This window comes from Pinus tabuliformis, chromosome 9, assembly GCF_031772625.1.
Source record: "Pinus tabuliformis cultivar Carrire ecotype Pingquan chromosome 9, CPIR1, whole genome shotgun sequence".
NCBI lineage: Eukaryota > Viridiplantae > Streptophyta > Pinopsida > Pinales > Pinaceae > Pinus > Pinus tabuliformis.
Window position 1 is genome coordinate 434,946,580 of NC_142307.1, and position 8,331 is coordinate 434,954,910.

An 8,331-nucleotide genomic window follows, 5' to 3' on the forward strand; every position below is an offset into this window, starting at 1 on the left:
TTAATCCCACATTCATCGTGTGGTAAAACAATTCCGTAATGTTCGCTTTCTCATAATTTATTATATCGCCATAACAAGATTTATATGAGATATCATTTTTGGGATTCAACTGCGTTAAGTAAGTCATTCAAACGTATGACCATTTCCATGAGAGGTAGTCGTAACTGACTAATTTCTTGGGGGATTTACGCAGTGCATTATATTAGATATCATTTTTGGGATTCAACTGCGTTAAGTAAGTCATTCAAACGTATGACCATTTCCATGAGAGGTAGTCGTAACTGACTAATTTCTCATGATTTTTGAATAGTTCACTTAGCACTCATTGCATCGGGTGATGCTCACAGGGGTGAAGAAGTGGGATTGAAACTAGTGAAATGTGGAGAACGAATCACATAGCATCAATCATCACTTCCGAGGCTTGCACCCAATAACCAGGACTTCCCAGGAGGTCACCCATCCCAGAACTCCTCTGGCTCAAGCGCGCTTAAGATTTATATGTTAAAATTTTTATAAAAACAAATTAATCCCACATTCACCATACGGTAAAATAATTCTGTAATTTCTGCTATATTATAAATTTCATTATCGCTATTCCTCACATCACATCAAGGTTTTTTGAGGTTCATTAAAAGACTTGAAGCGATTTCGTGGAGCAACTTATTATCGACAACATATTCAATGGAAGATTATCACAATTGAAATGTTAGTTTCCCTTTTGTTGTGTGCAAGTTTTAAATTCAATAGGTTTACTAGTAGTTATGTGTCAGTTGGGTTGTTATCTTCGTGTAAAATCCCAGAACAAAAACGTATTCCACTAAAATAATATTTAATTTTTTATTAATGAAATTTAGATTTTTTTTTAGAAATTAAGAATTTAGATGAGCCAAGCTTACCCGATAGCCCCATGGCAGGCAAAAGGCCACTACATTCGTAGTGGGTGTGTCATGCCCGCAGGTGGCACCCACCCCTGCAACCCAGCACACCAAGGGTGAGGCCCGATTCTTAGAATCGGGCCTCCACCCCCATGGGCCCGTTGGGTCGTTGGGGTAGGGCGGAATGGGTTTCCACAACCCCTCCGCCCCACACGGGCCTGTTGGGCTGTGGGAGTGGGGCAGGAGGGTGCTGCAATTTGTTAAATTTTCTTTTAAGGTTATGTTTTACAAAATTATTTATGATTTATGATTATTTATTGTTTTTAGTTTTTGTTTCATTTTGTTTTTTTATTTAAGCTTTTATTTTTTTTAATTTACTGATTTATATATGTGTATATATTTTGTAGGAAAATGGATTCAAAGAAGATTTCAGTGAATCTTTCTAGACCTGGAAAGACTGCTAAAATTAAAGGTGGATTCTCAGAAAACATTTTTGAAAGAACCAAATCTAAGCTAATAACTACAAATCTATAAAGTGCCTCAAACGATAAGAAGATGATTTCATACTAGAAGAAATCAAAAGAAGTGAAGCTTACAGAAAATGTATGGTATGTGAAAGATAGAAAAGGCTAACAATGGCTGCATGTGTGTGTGTGTGTGTGTGTGTGTGTGTGTGTGTTGGTATCCCTAACGATAGTGGAATTTATGAGGTGCTGGGAAAAGTCATAGGCATCTGTTTGATACTGGACACTGAAGTTGTTTATGTACTTACAAAACCGCCCAAGTCACATGACAAGATCAAATATTAGTTATCATTTTCAATGTATGACATGACAGAAGAATCTACAAAGATGTGTAAACAAATTATAAATGACATTGTACAAGATATGGTAAGTATTGTTATTTATATTTGTGTTTTGCATTATTGTAACTGTATCATTATGTTTTTATAACTTAATTTTTATTGACATATGATATTTTGTTTGAGAGAATTTTATTGAAAATCTTTCAATTATGTTGTGAGGCATTTATTTCATAGAGAAAGATATTATGAATGTTGTCAGTAGTTTCTACTTAAGGTCAGAAGAAAATATGACAAACAAGAAAAAAATAGTAATTCATGATACTACAAAACTATATCCAAGGGATTAGCAAAGAATGTCTATAATGGATAAATCTAGCAAAGGTAGACATGTTACTTTTGAAGATGAGGAAGTTGAAACTGACGCTGAAGAATATGTTGCCATTACTGAGGATGACATTAGAACTGGTGTTAGAAAGGAGAAGGGGCATAAAAAACCAAAAGTAACAATGCTCAGGAATGTCTCTATTCTAGTTAATGATGAGAATGTTAGGAGGAAGAAAATGAAAGTTGATCATTCTCAAATAGTCAAGGCCAACAGTGAAGATCCTAGTGAAAATTCAAAAGAACGCAGGGAAATCATTACACCATGAGTTGATATAGAGGGTAGCATTATTAAAACAAAACAAAATGTCATTCGACATAACTTAACAAAGAAAAACTTAATTGAGGGTGGTCGTACATTTCAGCTTAATGTGAGACAAATCTATAAGCCAAGTGAAGGACAATTTAAATATCAAATCAGAAAGCGACACCACCTGTATGTTCACAACTTGAAGATATTGATGATGTACAATCCATATGCTCATGTGGTTATGTGCTTCTTGTCGATCCAGTTCAAGTTCCCAGCAAAGAAGCATTTGATAAGACAAAATTTTTTGAATATAATTATTATGCGCTTGGGTGGAACCATTCTATAGAATCTCAAAGGCAATTGATGGAGGAATATCCTAATAACCCACATTTTGAAACAATGAACTGTATCATTTATGCTAGTTTATTAGATACAGAAGCCAAGTTATTCACATGGGGTCATAATACAAATAATGAATATAGGATGTCTATGACTTTCATCCAAAGGGTTAGATTTATTCATAATGAATTTGAAGAAAAATTTGATTGGGATAAGATAAATGTTACTCTAGAATTTCAAAAGGAATGTTGTATGGGAAAAGGTTATCAAATTGTGGAGAAAATCAATTCAAAAGGTGGCAAAGTAAATTCTGATATATTCAAAAGTATTGATAACATTTTTCAATTGGCATTTAGAACTAGAGAGGTATGGGAATTGATTAATGAGATTTTTAGCATGTGAGAGAACATTGGCATTAAAAACCAAAAGGTCAAAAAGTCTAAACCATTGATATGTAGCAGCAGTAAATCAAGTCCTGAAATGAAGAAGCTTCGAGAATATCTGACTATCACACCTTGGATAGCATTGGAAGGAGTGAAGGATGGAAAACTTGTCAAAGAAATATTATCTCGTGTGAAGTCAGGGGAATTATCATTGGATGAAATGTCTGAGAAAATTTAAAAGTAAGCTTGTTGAATTATTTTTACTTATTTCTAGATTATAATTTTATGTTAAATATAACATTATTATATTTAATATTTAAATATAACATTATGATTATTATTATTATATAATTAAAAGCAATATTATCTTGTGTGAAGTCAAGGGAATTATCATTGGACGAAATGTATAAGAAATTTCAAAAGTAAGTTTGTTGAATTATTTTTACTTATTTCTAAATTATAATTTTCTTTTAAATATAACATATTGTTCTTGGTAGTATTTGTTATACATACCATTATATTAACCTTTTTTTACTTTATCTATTCAGTCACAAAGTTTACATGAAAATAAAAGAATAAATGGTTAAATTGTTGAATGAAGATAGTTGAGATGATGATGTATGCAACTACCCAGATTCAAGTTCTACATCAACACTAAAATATTTTATCTTGCATTTAAAAATGTATGTTGATTTATACATTCATTTTTATTTATCTGTATACTATTTTTATTTTATAACTTATACATATATTTGTTTATTTTATTAAAGATGAGGAAGGATGCAAATGGAGCACCTGACAGTTTCAGAGGCTTTGTTGAAAAAATTAAGATAAAACGACTAAGAAATAAACGTCTTAAGAATGTTGAACTTGATCCAACTCTTACTCATTTCATTTGGAATGGGCTTGACACTATTCAACATCAAGTAATCCGAGGTGACTGTGAAGGCATTGCTAAATTCATACCTAAAAGAGATTATTCCCTAGTTATTGCATATATTCCCCATGGTTTCAATATCCCAAACATTAACTATGATAGTGACCTTCATACTTATCAAGCTCTTAGTAAAGTGGTTGCAATATTTGTAGAAGTCACATCATCACCATTATGGAGATTTGTGACATTTTATTTAGACACACAATTGGCATCGTTATTGACAAATTCAATGGGAAAACAAACTCAAGGATGCAGCTTACATGGTAAGATGTTGAAATTGTATGTTTGATTAATCTTTAAAAAATTCATTTATGTACAAGTTAATTAAACTTTTAATATTCATCTTATAGGGAAAAGTCAAATCTTCTTGACCGTGAGGATCAACCAATTATAAATGATTGTGAGTTCATCCATATTGATAGTTGGACAAAAGATGATAGCTATAAGTCTATGCTTCATAATCGGGTGGATGGAAAATGTCATAGCCAAGTACTGGTTTATGATGTTGTTGTGAAAAACTAACATATGAAGATAAAAAAGAAAAATGAGAAATAGTTAACATTTATCAAAAACCACAGTTATTAATTAACTATATTATAGACTTATGTTCAAATGAAGGAGATTGGGTTCTGGTTGTATTTTCAAGCTCAGGTAAGTTTTATTATATAGAATTGAATTTCAATATCTTCTTTCTTAATTTATATGTCATTATATTAATTTATTTCATTATTTCTGTTGTGCTTGATAACTAGGTACAATACTAGCATGTTGCCTACAAAAAGGAAGAAATTGCATTGCCATTGAAAAATATCTAGTACAGTGAAAATTTATTCAGCATAGGATTAATGCTCTTCAATTTCTTCCAGATTCAATGCAAGAAATTGGGTTGAGGAAATGGGATTTTAATGAATCACGTATAGCAAAAAAGACAAAGAAACCTCAACCGCCATTAGATAAAATGATTGGAAAAAGCATGCATTGGGAGATTTACATACATCAAAGATCCATCAAAAGAGGAAAATGAACAAAATGAGGCAAAAAATATTGTGGAAGAAGACAATGATGAAACTCTAGAGGATGAAGAGTTTGGATTACGTGATATTATTGATTAAATTTAGTTTATGCTTGAAAATCAAGCTCATTTTTTGTAACTATTAATTAGTTATACTTGTAGTGTTTTGATTTTGACATTTTATGAGAAGAATAAGTATTCAATTAACGTTGTTATATGTGCAATATTTGTATTATATTATTTTCGCTTTAATTTTTATGTGAATCATTATTTTTTTGAAAAAAACTATGATTATTATTAATTTTTGACATGAAATTCAAAAAAAAAAAAAACCAAATATTATTTAACTATTTTTTGTTAAAAATTTTCAATAAAAATTGTGATTTTGACATGCCACTTCTAGTAAAAAAAATATTAAAATGTGTAATTTTGAGTTATATTTATGTTCAAAATGTTTATTTTTATGTCAATTGTTAAAAATTATTGTGTTTTTAGAGACAATCATTTGATGTGCATTGAAAAATTAATTAACGATATATAAATATGTAGAATATCGAAATTTTAAAATATCGATCTTCTTCTTTAACTATGCAAAAAAATAAATAAAACAAAAACAAAAAGAAATGAAGAAAAAAACCACTTCAAAAATTGTTAGATTTAGAAAATAATTATTCACATTTAAAGTGTCAAAAACTATGCTAATGTGTGTGTGTGGGTTCTACATCACCACTTTTCAAAATCAGTTGATTTTTTTGCTACAACAACGAAATGGATAGTCTTATCAGTTCTCGTTTCAAAGTTTACATTATTTAACATCGTCTTTTAAAGACTACGTGAACAATTTCATTTACGCATCTTCAAAAATAATACCTTCTCGTTCCATGCATTCATGAAAATCCTTAAGGTGTTGGTCCAACCTTCATCTTTGTTTCCATTGAATCTAGGGAAATAGGTATTCCATTCATGAAACAAATGGACATGATTGGGATAACCAGCAATAGAAGAAAAATCCAATGGAGCAAATTTTTTGGCCAGGATTGTAGGAATGGCCATTTTGAAAACCTTCCTAGGTGAGTGATCTTAGGTTCAAAGGTAGAGAAATTTTTCCACTGCTTTAGCATCATATCGAGTATGAGGCTGCTTGAAAGTTGGGATGATCAAATAGAGATATAGATAGTGGATTCGTCAGGATGTTTACCATAAAATTGAAACAGTGGAGTCACCAAGGTGAGAGATCTTCAACCCACACTTCCCTTGCACACCTAACAAAGGGAATGTAAAGATTTGTTGTACCTAGGGAAAAATATTCTAATATGTTCCTTGTAGAGTAGTGCCTAGGACATCTTAAAGAGAGAAGTGCTTTGGAAGATTATCAATGGGGCTTTCTGTTGCACTCCAATTGTCACATAGTTTGAAAAGATAATAAAGGGGTGCTTGGTTCAATAAGCTTTCATTAAGGTAAACTCAAGCCAATACATGGATCCATATTCTTAGGGGGTAAATCGGTCCAACCTTAAAGAGAAATGTCTAGTTTTGGTGGCCGACACACAACAACAGGCAGTTTTAATATTCGTGTTGTAGTAATATGAATAGGAAGAAAGAAATGAGGGAATTCGGTGCATAGGGTTGGTTACAATATAGAATCCTAAGCAACAATGTTCTGACAGAAATGTTGAGATTGCAACAAGATGATGGAGCTTAGTGAAAAGAGTCACCTTCAGTAAGTGGGCCCGCAGGCTATTTTGGCGCAAGTCTATTTTTTAGACTATGTCTATTTTTAGACATATGGATCATGTCTATTGATTGCAAGTTGTTGTTTATGGATGATTGATCAAGTTGGGAAAAAATAGATGGACTTCTATTTTTGATGAAAGTGTGAGTGATCACAGTATGAGTGATCAAAGTCTATTTTTAGACTGGCTGTCAAAAATAGAAAAGTCAAATATTATTATCTCACAATAATATTTGGACTATAAACTTAATCTTATTCTCTTGGAGCACTTCAGTTTGAGCTACAGAGGTGGCACATGCAGCTGTCAGAAGGAAATACGATTTTCTTATGAGTCAGTTGAGTTGTTGCATGCATGACTTCAGTTAGAACTCAATCAGTTGAGTTTGGTGGAGTTGATTGTGGAGTTGATGGAATTGTGTTCAGTTTAGCTTTGTTAAACTAGTTGTATTTAGTCTAACTAGCAAATAGACTAGAAATGAGTTGGGTGAATTAGTTATTAATTAATTCACAAGTTATTAACTCATAATACAACTAATGAATACATCAGTTAACTCAGTTGCATGTCAGTGCATGTTCAATTCAACATGGACAGGTGGTAGAGAATCAGATTGCTATCAGTTATGACTATAGTTGTGCACCAGATCTTGCACAATCAATGGATTGAGTATGCCAATGAGTTTTCTCACGTATTTTCCCACATTATAGCTTGTGCTCACGTCCAACAAAGTGTGAGTGACTATTTTGTAGGTGAAAAACGAGTTTGGGAAGCCATTCTCATCAGTTCTTGAGCAGGTATTGAGTAGTGGAGGTAGGCAAGCAGTGGAAGAGATTTGGAGATCAGATCTGAGCTGTATTGTGTGTAACAGAGGTGGAGATACTTGTGAGAAGTATTATGTTGTGTAATGTTACATGACTCAATCATTAATATACAGATAGTTGGGGTTTTTAGCGAGATGCTTTCCCCGGGATACATACTGTGTTAATGTGTGAATGCTCTTGATGTTTTATTGTTATTGATGCTGCTATATTGATGATCAACGTAGAGGAGCTTATGTATTGTGTATGTATTCCGCAATAGTACATGATCAGGATAATCTATGTTGAATATGTGTTAAATTATTCAAAATTTCTACATGGTATCAGAGTTGTTGATCATCAAATCTACTATTCAGGAAGTGTCTACATTCTATTTCTTCAGGCAGAGTCTGTAATCGGGCCAGGTAGCCTCTGGATTCATCCTTCCTTTGGAAGGTGAGATATCCGGTGAATGCCCATACAGTCAATCTTTGTACGAGAAATATTGTGTTCTCACGAATCTTAGATCCGAGGCGGTTGAGTTGGTTGCTGGTGGAATTCGAATTTGCAGCAGTGTTTTCTTGGTGACAACGCAGCAATGTCTTTCAACGGATTGCGATTGGAGTATGCTCTTGAGGGCAGCTCAAACTATATTGCATGGAAGGACAGGATGGAGGCAGTATTGGATGATAACGAGCTGAAGGAGTTCATAGATACGGATATCCCAAAGCCTATTGATGCTGCTGAGGCAGAAGTTTGGCAAAAGAAGACCGCAAAATGTCGAAGGATTCTGTTGGAGGGCGTGAAGGATCACATTGTGTC